At 45.5% G+C, this 14,614-nt stretch overlaps 1 protein-coding gene across 1 annotated transcript in view; it reads right to left on the reverse strand.

The window, feature by feature from the left end:
* Nucleotides 1-13,107, reverse strand: part of LOC140367904 (uncharacterized) — a 64,451-nt gene extending 51,344 nt beyond the window's left edge. The window contains exon 1 of the mRNA XM_072454680.1: nt 13,054-13,107. The gene's annotated coding sequence lies outside the window, so the exon portion shown is untranslated. The remainder of the gene's footprint in view (nt 1-13,053) is intronic.
* Between the last annotated feature and the right edge of the window lie 1,507 nt (nt 13,108-14,614).

Here is a 14,614-nt window from a genome sequence, read left to right on the forward strand (position 1 = left end):
TGGGCGTAGTACATACTCTGGACACGAGTGGGACAATGGGTGTAGTACATGCTCTGGACACGAGTGGGACAATGGGCGTAGTACATACTCTGGACACGAGTGGGACAATAGGTGTAGTACATACTCTGGACACGAATGGGACAATGGGCGTAGTACATACTCTGGACAAGAGTGGGACAATGGGTGTAGTACATACTCTGGACACGAGTGGGACAATGGGTGTAGTACCTACTCTGGCCACGAGTGGGACAATGGGTGTAGTACATGCTCTGGACACGAGTGGGACAATGGGTGTAGTACCTACTCTGGACACGAGTGGGACAATGGGTGTAGTACATGCTCTGGACACGAGTGGGACAATGGGCGTAGTACATGCTCTGGACACGAGTGGGACAATGGGCGTAGTACATGCTCTGGACACGAGTGGGACAATGGGCGTAGTACATGCTCTGGACACGAGTGGGACAATGGGTGTAGTACATGCTCTGGACACGAGTGGGACAATGGGTGTAGTACATGCTCTGGACACGAGTGGGACAATGGGCGTAGTACATACTCTGGACACGAGTGGGACAATGGGTGTAGTACATGCTCTGGACACGAGTGGGACAATGGGCGTAGTACATACTCTGGACACGAGTGGGACAATAGGTGTAGTACATACTCTGGACACGAATGGGACAATGGGCGTAGTACATACTCTGGACAAGAGTGGGACAATGGGTGTAGTACCTACTCTGGACACGAGTGGGACAATGGGTGTAGTACATGCTCTGGACACGAGTGGGACAATGGGTGTAGTACCTACTCTGGACACGAGTGGGACAATGGGTGTAGTACATGCTCTGGACACGAGTGGGACAATGGGTGTAGTACATGCTCTGGACACGAGTGGGACAATGGGCGTAGTACATGCTCTGGACACGAGTGGGACAATGGGCGTAGTACATGCTCTGGACACGAGTGGGACAATGGGTGTAGTACATGCTCTGGACACGAGTGGGACAATGGGTGTAGTACATGCTCTGGACACGAGTGGGCACAATGGGTGTAGTACCTACTCTGGACACGAGTGGGACAATGGGTGTAGTACCTACTCTGGACACGAGTGGGACAATGGGTGTAGTACATGCTCTGGACACGAGTGGGACAATGGGTGTAGTACATGCTCTGGACACGAGTGGGACAATGGGTGTAGTACATGCTCTGGACACGAGTGGGCACAATGGGTGTAGTACCTACTCTGGACACGAGTGGGACAATGGGTGTAGTACCTACTCTGGACACGAGTGGGACAATGGGCGTAGTACATGCTCTGGACACGAGTGGGACAATGGGCGTAGTACATACTCTGGACACGAGTGGGACAATGGGCGTAGTACATACTCTGGACACGAGTGGGACAATGGGCGTAGTACATACTCTGGACACGAGTGGGACAATGGGTGTAGTACATACTCTGGACACGAGTGGGACAATGGGTGTAGTACATACTCTGGACACGAGTGGGACAATGGGTGTAGTACCTACTCTGGACACGAGTGGGACAATGGGTGTAGTACATGCTCTGGACACGAGTGGGACAATGGGTGTAGTACATACTCTGGACACGAGTGGGACAATGGGTGTAGTACCTACTCTGGACACGAGTGGGACAATGGGTGTAGTACATACTCTGGACACGAGTGGGACAATGGGTGTAGTACCTACTCTGGACACGAGTGGGACAATGGGTGTAGTACATACTCTGGACACGAGTGGGACAATGGGTGTAGTACATGCTCTGGACACGAGTGGGACAATGGGTGTAGTACATGCTCTGGACACGAGTGGGACAATGGGTGTAGTACATGCTCTGGACACGAGTGGGACAATCTTTCCTCGGCGCTCCAGACACACCAACGATACTCACACATTCCCCGTCTCGCAGTGACAGTGGCTCGACAGAAACCACCCCCTTCTTCCCTCTCGCCTCGTTTAGCAGGAAACACTTCACATGTCGCCGTTCATCTCTGCAGGTCTTTATTTAAGAACTAACCCACGTCAGTCACTTTTACAGACGTCACATTGTCTACAGCCAATGAACGGCCCGAGGAGGCGTCAGCCACTCCCAGGCGCGTTGGCCACTCCCAGGCGTCGGCCACACCCAGGCGCGTAGGCCACGCCCAGGCGCGTAGGCCACGCCCAGGTGTCGGCCACACCCAGGCGCGTTGGCCACTCCCAGGCGTCAGCCACACCCAGGTGCGTAGGCCACACCCAGGCGCGTAGGCCACGCCCAGGTGTCGGCCACGCCCAGGCGCGTTGGCCACTCCCAGGCGTCAGCCACACCCAGGCGTTGGCCACTCCCAGGCGTCAGCCACACCCAGGCGCGTAGGCAACACCCAGGCGTCGGCCACTCCCAGGTGTCAGCCACACCCAGGCGCGTTGGCCACTCCCAGGCGTCAGCCACACCCAGGCGTCGGCCACTCCCAGGCGCGTTGGCCACACCCAAGCGCGTAGGCCACACCCAAGCGCGTAGGCCACACCCAGGCGTCAGCCACACCCAGGCGCGTAGGCCACGCCCAGGTGTCGGCCACACCCAGGCGCGTTGGCCACTCCCAGGCGTCAGCCACACCCAGGCGTCGGCCACTCCCAGGCGCGTTGGCCACACCCAAGCGCGTAGGCCACACCCAGGCATCAGCCACACCCAGGTGCGTAGGCCACACCCAGGCGCGTAGGCCACGCCCAGGTGTCGGCCACACCCAGGCGCGTTGGCCACTCCCAGGCGTCAGCCACACCCAGGTGCGTAGGCCACACCCAGGCGCGTAGGCCACGCCCAGGTGTCGGCCACACCCAGGCGCGTTGGCCACTCCCAGGCGTCAGCCACACCCAGGCGTTGGCCACTCCCAGGCGTCAGCCACACCCAGGCGCGTAGGCAACACCCAGGCGTCGGCCACTCCCAGGTGTCAGCCACACCCAGGCGCGTAGGCCACGCCCAGGTGTCGGCCACACCCAGGCGCGTTGGCCACTCCCAGGCGTCAGCCACACCCAGGCGTCGGCCACTCCCAGGCGCGTTGGCCACACCCAAGCGCGTAGGCCACACCCAGGCATCAGCCACACCCAGGTGCGTAGGCCACACCCAGGCGCGTAGGCCACGCCCAGGTGTCGGCCACACCCAGGCGCGTTGGCCACTCCCAGGCGTCAGCCACACCCAGGTGCGTAGGCCACACCCAGGCGCGTAGGCCACGCCCAGGTGTCGGCCACACCCAGGCGCGTTGGCCACTCCCAGGCGTCAGCCACACCCAGGCGTTGGCCACTCCCAGGCGTCAGCCACACCCAGGCGCGTAGGCAACACCCAGGCGTCGGCCACTCCCAGGTGTCAGCCACACCCAGGCGCGTAGGCCACGCCCAGGTGTCGGCCACACCCAGGCGCGTTGGCCACTCCCAGGCGTCAGCCACACCCAGGCGTCGGCCACTCCCAGGCGCGTTGGCCACACCCAAGCGCGTAGGCCACACCCAAGCGCGTAGGCCACACCCAAGCGCGTAGGCCACTCCAGGTGACTGAGACTCTCGCTCTGACAGCATTTCCACTCACATCGCTCTCCTCCATCTCAAGCCCTTCATCCAGTGATGAGGTCACTGCTGTCATTCACTATCAATCATCATCTGTCAATTACACTTTTTTTAAATCACAATTTAGAGATTTATATTTTTTTATTTTTAGAGACTTGTTGGCCAATAGGCTTTATTAAACAGAAGAGGAAAGTGTGAAATGGATTTGAACTCCCGACTCTGCGGTCAGCTGCGCGTGGAGCCTGGCACGTGTGCTGTGCCTTGACCACTGCACCACCGGGCAGCACGGGATAATCATATTCATAGATTTGATTTTTGTTGTAAGAATTACACATTTTGCACTTTGCAAATCTTTATGTGGAAATTCTAATCACATGAAATTATCTTTGGTCTGAGAGGTGGTTATTCAAGCCCCGAGGCTACGACAGCAAGCTAACAAATAAACAAGCTAACAAGCTAACAAGCTAACAAGCTAACAAGCTAACAAGCTAACAAGCTAACAAATAAACAAGCTAACAAGCTAACAAGCTAACAAATAAACAAGCTAACAAGCTAACAAGCTAACAAGCTAACAAATAAACAAGCTAACAAGCTAACAAACAAACAAACAAACAAACACAAAGTAATTAGTTCCATATGAATATGTACTGTTTGAGCAGTTTTGTATGATTCATTGTAGAATAAAGGAAATAACGGGCACAAAACAATCGTAATCACAACAACATGAGGCAGTGACACATTCAATTCAAAGTATTTTGTGACGCCCAAAATCACATTAGCTGTTGTCTCGAAGGGCTATAGAGGTCATTCACGTGACGTCACACGCCCGCCCCCCACGGGAGCCCCGTCACACAGGAGCCCCGTCACACAGGAGCCCCGTCACACAGGAGCCTCGTCACACAGGAGCCCCGTCACACAGGAGCCCCGTCACACAGGAGCCTCGTCACACAGGAGCCCCGTCACACAGGAGCCCCGTCACACAGGAGCCCTGTCACACAGGAGCCCCGTCACACAGGAGCCCCGTCACACAGGAGCCCGGTCACACAGGAGCCTCGTCACACAGGAGCCTCGTCACACAGGAGCCTCGTCACACAGGAGCCTCGTCACACAGGAGCCTCGTCACACAGGAGCCTCGTCACACAGGAGCCTCGTCACACAGGAGCCCCGTCACACAGGAGCCTCGTCACACAGGAGCCCCGTCACACAGGAGCCCCGTCACACAGGAGCCCCGTCACACAGGAGCCCGGTCACACAGGAGCCTCGTCACACAGGAGCCTCGTCACACAGGAGCCTCGTCACACAGGAGCCTCGTCACACAGGAGCTCGGAGCTGAGGCATTTGCAGAGATCACATTTCCCTTAAGTCTATTACTCTCAATTTCAATGTTGTATGTTTTATTGGCCCCTGTCCAGGATGTACCCCGCCTAAGGCCCAAAGTCACTGGGATAGGCTCAACTAGAAAATGCATGAATGCTAATTTCCACCAGTTATTCTCCAAAAAATCAGAGATGTTCACGATTTCCCTGGATCAACACTAGCCTCATAAACAAAAGGAGTTAAAGTGCTACAGAAAACAGGCCTGATGCCCCGCCCACCACCAACTCAACCCTGAATCTGCTACACAACGTATAACGGCAACGTTTGTGCTCCAAGAGCGCCACGCGAGGTGAACACTTCATGTAACGTAAAAAGACCAAGTATGGGATGTCAAAAGAGGGAACTTTCTGATGACAACGTTACAAAAGTTGTAAAGGCAAAGACAGATGCAGCTTCAGCTGAACTGGCTGGTCTTCACGCTGCAGGCTAACGCTGCAGGCTAACGCTGCAGGCTAACGTAGCAGAGCTAATGAGCCAGGTGTGTGTCCTGATAGGTCAAGAGGATATGACAGAGGCCATCTGCAGTTTGTCTTCCAAAGAACTTTGAAGGGAAAGATTAGGTCAAATGTGTGAATTGGATCCCTGAATATCTAGAACTTCTAACTAAAGCTGGTAAAATAAAGCTTGACCGTGCACATGGCCCCTGGGCCCCAAGCCGGCCCCGAACCAGCGTCCAAGACCCATTATACTGCAGTGATAAAGATCAGCGGCTGGATGTCTCGCTGCGGATCGGACAAGACCGACTCTGCGAGAGTGTGAAAAGGCCTTTGCTGAGGTCTCGACTCAGGTAGGAGAAAATGGATCATGTTTCATCCCCTGAATCTCAACATGGATCGTAAAAGAAAAAGCCTCAGCATCAGTATCCGTTCTTTTCCACTCTTCAGGACGATTTCACTGATGGATTGATCATCGCAGAAATCTTGTAAAGAACCTACACAAGGCTTATTACTGCTTGAAAAGAAAGTCGCAGTAAAAATAGGCGAAAAATACATCATCTCAGGACATATAAAAAATTATATATTATGACCCCGCCCTGAACCCTGTAGGAGGTAGGGCTGGGTATCGCCAAGACCCTTGCGATACGATACGTATCTACTTGTATATTCCAATACAATTCCCTCATTATGATACGTCTGAAGGGTCTTAAAAATGTACCAAATGGATAATGGTTTTACTCTGGATAAGAAAATGTATGAAATGTCATGTTTATCCAAAAAGCACTTCTTTATAAATCCATTCTGCTCTAATAACTTCATACATCCAACAACTGATCCAAATAGAAATATATGGAACACATTCTAGTAAAGTATTGTATGTTTCATGATCTGAACGAGCTGCAGCAGCATCTTCTGCATCAGCTTCAGGTCCACATCCTTCTCACCTCCAGAGGAGCAGCACAAACAGCAGATCAAAAGTACTATTCCACCTCATTTAAAGCCTACGGCCACAATTTATAATATATATATATATATATATATATATATATATATATATATATATATATATATATATATATATATATATATATATATCATAATATAAAGAAACCCTCTCATTGTAGTGAATGAAGTTATAGTTTGGGTGAAGGCTGTGGTCCTCAATAATAATGATGATCAAGATATTTAGTGGTTGCACATCTTCATTTAAAAAAATAAAATAGGACAAAGATACTGACATTACTTTTTATTTTGCGACAACAGGTAAACAGAGCTATAGAAGTACTGTATTCAATTCAATTAAATGTATTTTTGTAACACCCAAACAAACAAAAGATTTTTTTTTAAATATGAGAGTTGGTATAATGTAAAAAAAAAAAAAAAAAAAATGAAATTTTTCTGTAAAAACTTTTTCTAAATTCTCAGGAGATAAAGAAGATAAAGAAAAATCTCTGCGGGACTAATTAGACTAATCTCTCTGTGAATATGAGTCTGATTGTGATCAAACACACAACGATACAGAGAACACGACATGTTCCACTGACCTCTTCTTCTACAGTGTGTCTTACGTTTACACGTCCTGTTAGAGCACCTCCCGGTGGCCGCCATACGTTTACACATCCTGTTAGAGCACCTTCCGGCGGCCGCCATACGTTTAAACGTCCTGTTAGAGCACCTCCCGGTGGCCGCCATACGTTTAAACGTCCTGTTAGAGCACCTCCCGGTGGCCGCCATACGTTTAAACGTCCTGTTAGAGCACCTTCCGGCGGCCGCCATACGTTTAAACGTCCTGTTAGAGCACCTCCCGGTGGCCGCCATACGTTTAAACGTCCTGTTAGAGCACCTCCCGGTGGCCGCCATACGTTTAAACGTCCTGTTAGAGCACCTTCCGGCGGCCGCCATACGTTTAAACGTCCTGTTAGAGCACCTTCCGGCGGCCGCCATACGTTTAAACGTCCTGTTAGAGCACCTCCCGGTGGCCGTCATACGTTTAAACGTCCTGTTAGAGCACCTTCCGGCGGCCGCCATACGTTTAAACGTCCTGTTAGAGCACCTCCCGGCGGCCGCCAGCCTGTAAAGTCTATAGATTATCTATAGATTAGACGCACCGTTGTATCGGCCGCAGGGTTCAAAGTGCGTGTAGCAGCTTAAAGTCTAAAAAGTACATAAAAAATCAGAATCGGGGTTTATTGCTATTGTCAATGAACAGAATTCACGAACGTAGGAACTTGCTTATTATTCTTATTATTATGTGATTGAATGAACAATGATAAAACATTCTGTATGAAGTCCAAAAGAAACAATTTAAATCCGCCATAGGATGAAAAATATAAATAGACTTATGGAAGGACCAACTTGAATGTGCCTAATATAGACTCAAACATCTCCATTATTTCCAAAAGAATGGAACAAATCCTCCTAAACTGAATCCACAAAGATCACACACAAGACGACATAAGACCATCTTTACACACAATGAGACACACACAAGAGGACATAAGACCATCTTTACACACAATGAGACACACACAAGACGACATAAGACCATCTTTACACACAATGAGACACACACAAGACGACACAAGACCATCTTTACACACAATGAGACACACACAAGAGGACATAAGACCATCTTTACACACAATGAGACACACACAAGACGACACAAGACCATCTTTACACACAATGAGACACACACAAGACGACACAAGACCATCTTTACACAATGAGACACACACAAGAGGACATAAGACAATCTTTACACAATGAGACACACACAAGAGGACATAAGACAATCTTTACACAATGAGACACACACAAGAGGACATAAGACCATCTTTACACACAATGAGACACACACAAGACGACATAAGACCATCTTTACACACAATGAGACGCACACAAGACGATATAAGACCATCTTTACACACAATGAGACACACAAGACTACATAAGACCATCTTTACACACAATGAGACACACACAAGACGACATAAGACCATCTTTACACAATGAGACACACAAGAGGACATAAGACCATCTTTACACACAATGAGACACACACAAACACAACTAAACAAAGATGGAAGAATAAGTCTGGATTTATTTATTTAAAGTGATAAACACATTTCAAATCAACGATTTAATTATAAAAAATATTAGGGCTCTTTACGCTGGTCCAACATCAAGAAGTAAAATCAATGGTCATGTGACAGATCAGCTGACTCTGGACAGAGGAGTCAGACAGGGCTGTGCCTGGTCCATCCTCCTGTTTGCTTTGTACTTGGAACCATTGTCCCAATAGTTTAAACAATCAAAAGCAATTTATTGTGTTTATTGTGTGTTATTATATTTGACCAAACCACAAATCTACATATCTTATGAAACATATATCTGGATTCAAATTAAATGAATTGATCTCATGCTGGCGACCCCTTTGACCAAACGGAATTTCTTAGATATGTAGGTGTGGAATTCCATAGAGACCAAAAATTATATCCCCTTTTAACTATTTTGACTACTCTTTAAAAAATCTTGAAAATATGACTTATTAAGTCAAATGAAACTAAACATTCTAATGTTTTGCCAGAACAATTTCCACCCACAACCGGCTGTTTGATGAACTCAAAAAGATTTATATGACAAAGCAAAAACTCTGAGGCCAATTCAAAACTCTACAATTATCAAAAAAGAAAAAGGGGGCAGGGTTTACCTTGTCTGAGAAATGACTTTATTCCAGGTCAAATCAGAGTGGTCCTGGTCCAGAATGTTGTGCTCAATGGTCTCATACTGAGAGTCATGTGGTGCCGGGGGTTCCTGTACAGGTCTTATACTGAGAGTCATGTGGTGCCGGGGGTTCCTGTACAGGTCTTATACTGAGAGTCATGTGGTGCCGGGGGTTCCTGTACAGGTCTTATACTGAGAGTCATGTGGTGCCGGGGGTTCCTGTACAGGTCTTATACTGAGAGTCATGTGGTGCCGGGGGTTCCTGTACAGGTCTTATACTGAGAGTCATGTGGTGCCGGGGGTTCCTGTACAGGTCTTATACTGAGAGTAATGTGGTGCCGGGAGTTCCTGTACAGGTCTTATACTGAGAGTCATGTGGTGCCGGGGGTTCCTGTACAGATCTTATACTGAGAGTCATGTGGTGCCGGGGGTTCCTGTACAGGTCTTATACTGAGAGTCATGTGGTGCCGGGGGTTCCTGTACAGGTCTTATACTGAGAGTCATGTGGTGCCGGGGGTTCCTGTACAGGTCTTATACTGAGAGTCATGTGGTGCCGGGGGTTCCTGTACAGGTCTTATACTGAGAGTCATGTGGTGCCGGGAGTTCCTGTACAGGTCTTATACTGAGAGTCATGTGGTGCCGGGGGTTCCTGTACAGATCTTATACTGAGAGTCATGTGGTGCCGGGGGTTCCTGTACAGGTCTTATACTGAGAGTCATGTGGTGCCGGGGGTTCCTGTACAGGTCTTATACTGAGAGTCATGTGGTGCCGGGGGTTCCTGTACAGGTCTTATACTGAGAGTCATGTGGTGCCGGGGGTTCCTGTACAGTTCTTACTGCAGATGACAGACGCTTGAGTTTGACGGAGGAAGTGAAGAATCCCTGTCTCAAATCTGCTCTTACAACATGGAAGGAGCTGATCAGAAGATACAAACTAAACACAGATGTTACAATCTTAAACTGTCTTATGACCAAAATGTCACACCTACAGCACAAACTCAAGATATAAAGAACAATAAAAGTCGTAAAGGTTTTCTACCAGATTGTAAAAACGTTGGTTTGTTGAGAGAATCCTTTGACTTGGCGAAACAGGACTTAGAGGCGTTTACAATGAGGAGTTAAGATCAGAACTGTGGATTTGGGCCTCAAATCAAATCAAACTCATCTTTACTGGACCCACATTATGATTGACATTAACATTAAAAAATGACCTTTTTGAAATACTCTGGACTAGAACGGACTCATCAAACACACAATGAGGCCCCGCCCCCCAAACGGTCCTGATCCTTCTGTGCCTCTGTCAGCCCCGGGCCCCTGTCAGCCCCGGGCCCCTGTCAGCCCCGGGCCCCTGTCAGCCCCGGGCCCCTGTCAGCCCCGGGCCCTTGTCAGCCCCGGGCCCTTGGAGACTTTCTAACCTTTCCACCCCCGTCGGGCCCTCACTGCCGCTGCAGTGTGTGTGGATCGTGCAGAGAGTAAACAAGAGGAGGCCACACCCACGGGTGCCTCGGGGCCCTAGTGCCTCGTGTGTTACGGCATCTACAGGTTTGAGGACGGCCGTGTACTGAGGTTAAGTGCTCCATGGTAGAGTTAATATACTGAGCAACAATGACAATAGCACTGCAGAATCATGACGTCATATAAACACCTGGAATCATTTACATTTCAACATAAAAACTGATCGTATATTTTGCTACGACATCAAAAGGCGACGTTTTAGGCACCAAAGCAGAGTCACATGCCACTCCCACTAAAGCCTGGTCCATGGGCTTTATTGGACAGGGCTAATGTAAGCATGGAATGAGAGCGAAGAGTGGGAAGAGGCATTCAGTCAATTGTTAAAGGCTGTGATCAATGTTACACACATTGTGGGTGGCAAAACGCTATATCATAAAATGTAAACCACTTCACAATTGTGCAGCTCTTATAATAATAATAATGACACAAGAGGCTGGTCGAAGCCTCTGCTGCTCTAGTGGCTCCCAGGGGCCCATATTCATGATATCATGAGAACAAATCTGGTTAACAAAGATGTAACAGAACATTATTACAAGAATACTTCATAAGAATCCATCAACATGTAACAATTAACATGTAACAATTAACATGTAACAATTAACATGTAACAATTAACATGTAATAATTAACATGTAACAATTAACATGTAACAATTAACATGTAATAATTAACATGTAATAATTAACATGTAATAATTAACATGTAACAATTAACATGTAACAATTAACATGTAATAATTAACATGTAACAATTAACATGTAACAATTAACATGTAACAATTAACATGTAATAATTAACATGTAACAATTAACATGTAACAATTAACATGTAATAATTAACATGTAACAATTAACATGTAATAATTAACATGTAATAATTAACATGTAACAATTAACATGTAATAATTAACATGTAATAATTAACATGTAACAATTAACATGTAACAATTAACATGTAACAATTAACATGTAACAATTAACATGTAACAATTAACATGTAATAATTAACATGTAACAATTAACATGTAACAATTAACATGTAACAATTAACATGTAACAATTAACATGTAATAATTAACATGTAATAATTAACATGTAATAATTAACATGTAACAATTAACATGTAACAATTAACATGTAATAATTAACATGTAACAATTAACATGTAACAATTAACATGTAACAATTAACATGTAATAATTAACATGTAACAATTAACATGTAACAATTAACATGTAACAATTAACATGTAACAATTAACATGTAATAATTAACATGTAATAATTAACATGTAACAATTAACATGTAATAATTAACATGTAACAATTAACATGTAATAATTAACATGTAACAATTAACATGTAATAATTAACATGTAATAATTAACATGTAACAATTAACATGTAACAATTAACATGTAACAATTAACATGTAACAATTAACATGTAACAATTAACATGTAATAATTAACATGTAATAATTAACATGTAACAATTAACATGTAATAATTAACATGTAATAATTAACATGTAACAATTAACATGTAATAATTAACATGTAACAATTAACATGTAACAATTAACATGTAACAATTAACATGTAACAATTAACATGTAACAATTAAAATGTAACAATTAACATGTAATAATTAACATGTAACAATTAACATGTAATAATTAACATGTAATAATTAACATGTAACAATTAACATGTAACAATTAACATGTAATAATTAACATGTAATAATTAACATGTAACAATTAACATGTAATAATTAACATGTAACAATTAACATGTAACAATTAACATGTAACAATTAACATGTAACAATTAACATGTAATAATTAACATGTAATAATTAACATGTAACAATTAACATGTAATAATTAACATGTAACAATTAACATGTAATAATTAACATGTAATAATTAACATGTAACAATTAACATGTAACAATTAACATGTAATAATTAACATGTAACAATTAACATGTAACAATTAACATGTAATAATTAACATGTAACAATTAACATGTAATAATTAACATGTAACAATTAACATGTAACAATTAACATGTAATAATTAACATGTAACAATTAACATGTAATAATTAACATGTAACAATTAACATGTAACAATTAACATGTAATAATTAACATGTAACAATTAACATGTAATAATTAACATGTAACAATTAACATGTAACAATTAACATGTAATAATTAACATGTAATAATTAACATGTAACAATTAACATGTAATAATTAACATGTAATAATTAACATGTAACAATTAACATGTAATAATTAACATGTAACAATTAACATGTAATAATTAACATGTAATAATAATTAACATGTAACATGCCATCGCTTCATCCAGAGTCACACCATCTAGTTTGAACCATGAGAACCTCTGAGATCCCCAATGTCATCAGAACAAACTTACTTATCTGCTCCTGCTCCTGCTCCTGCTCCTGCTCCTGCTCCTGCTCCTGCTCCTGCTCCACTCCCTCTGGGACAACACTGATCTGTCAAACAGGTTTATGTCACATTAAAGGTGCACGTCTCTCTCCTCCCTCTCTCCTCCCTCTCTCCTCCCTCTCTCCTCCCTCTCTCCTCCCTCTCTCCTCCCTCTCTCCTCCCTCACTCCTCCCTCTCTCCTCCCTCACTCCTCCCTCTCTCCTCCCTCTCTCCTCCCTCACTCCTCCCTCACTCCTCCCTCACTCCTCCCTCTCTCCTCCCTCTCTCCTCCCTCTCTCCTCCCTCACTCCTCCCTCACTCCTCCCTCACTCCTCCCTCTCTCCTCCCTCACTCCTCCCTCACTCCTCCCTCTCTCCTCCCTCTCTCCTCCCTCTCTCCTCCCTCACTCCTCCCTCACTCCTCCCTCACTCCTCCCTCTCTCCTCCCTCTCTCCTCCCTCTTCAAGCTGCTTATTGTTCATTCCTCACGTGGTGGTGTTAAGTTACTATTGTAGCCACAGCTGCCCTGGGACGAAGTGACATTATTTCTTATCAAACTTGTTCCCTCTGGTTTAGGTTAAAAGAACAAATAGGATGCATTATTTAAATCGTTATAGGCCTTTAAACATTCTCTAACACTTTGGCATTTTATGTTCATACAAAATGATTATTTGCAGCTCTGGGAGTAGTAACGGTGCATTGAGTCCATCTACTGGCTGCAGAGGGAATTGCACCAGCTTCTTCTGCCTTGTTGAGTCTCGCAGTTGTAATGAACGAGATTCTTCAAACATCGAGAGAACGTCACATCTGGGAAAGATTTTATAACCAGGATTTATCAAGCAAGAAGCTCAAGACAACGGCAGGTTCATGGTTTTGAGGAAGGAACGATGTTAGAACATTGCTAAAAGCTCAAAAAGTGCACTTCACTTACAATAAATACTCTTTCCAGATGTAATCACAGGACTTTTGCCATTGCTTGTCTTAAATGGCGCTTGGAAAGTGACAGGAAACAAATTTGCACTTTGAAGGGCATTTTGGCTTATGATTATGAAACACATCTAATTCAGGCCACCTTGACCTCAATGTTTGCACATGGTCGCGCTTTGACGCCTGGTCGCCTTGTTTGCGCCGACGACACGTTGCTCCTCGTTGCAGTTGCACCTGATTCGCACCTGATTCGCACCTGATTCGCACCTGATTCGCACCATGGCTCTTCACAGGGTTCAGCGTGTCTGTAGCTTAAGGGTGCGTGGCTTGGGACCTTCACGCTTGGTCAGGAGCTTTCATGCCCTAACGTCTATGGTCTGTAGCTCTCTCTTCCTCTGGCCACCTTATTACTCCTGCTTCTGATCACTGACCTTCTGAGGGAAGAGTAAAGACTAACTGTGGACGTCACTGTGGACGTCACAGTGGACGTCTCTGTGGACGTCACTGTGGACGTCACTGTGGACGTCACTGTGGACGTCACTGTGGACGTCACTGTGGACGTCACTGTGGACGTCACTGTGGACGTCACTGTGGACGTCTCTGTGGACGTCTCTGTGGACG

The sequence above is a fragment of the Eucyclogobius newberryi genome, unplaced genomic scaffold (assembly GCF_026437365.1).
Source record: "Eucyclogobius newberryi isolate DKJ021-1_F unplaced genomic scaffold, fEucNew1.0.hap1 SCAF_2, whole genome shotgun sequence".
In the NCBI taxonomy this organism is placed as follows: domain Eukaryota; kingdom Metazoa; phylum Chordata; class Actinopteri; order Gobiiformes; family Gobiidae; genus Eucyclogobius; species Eucyclogobius newberryi.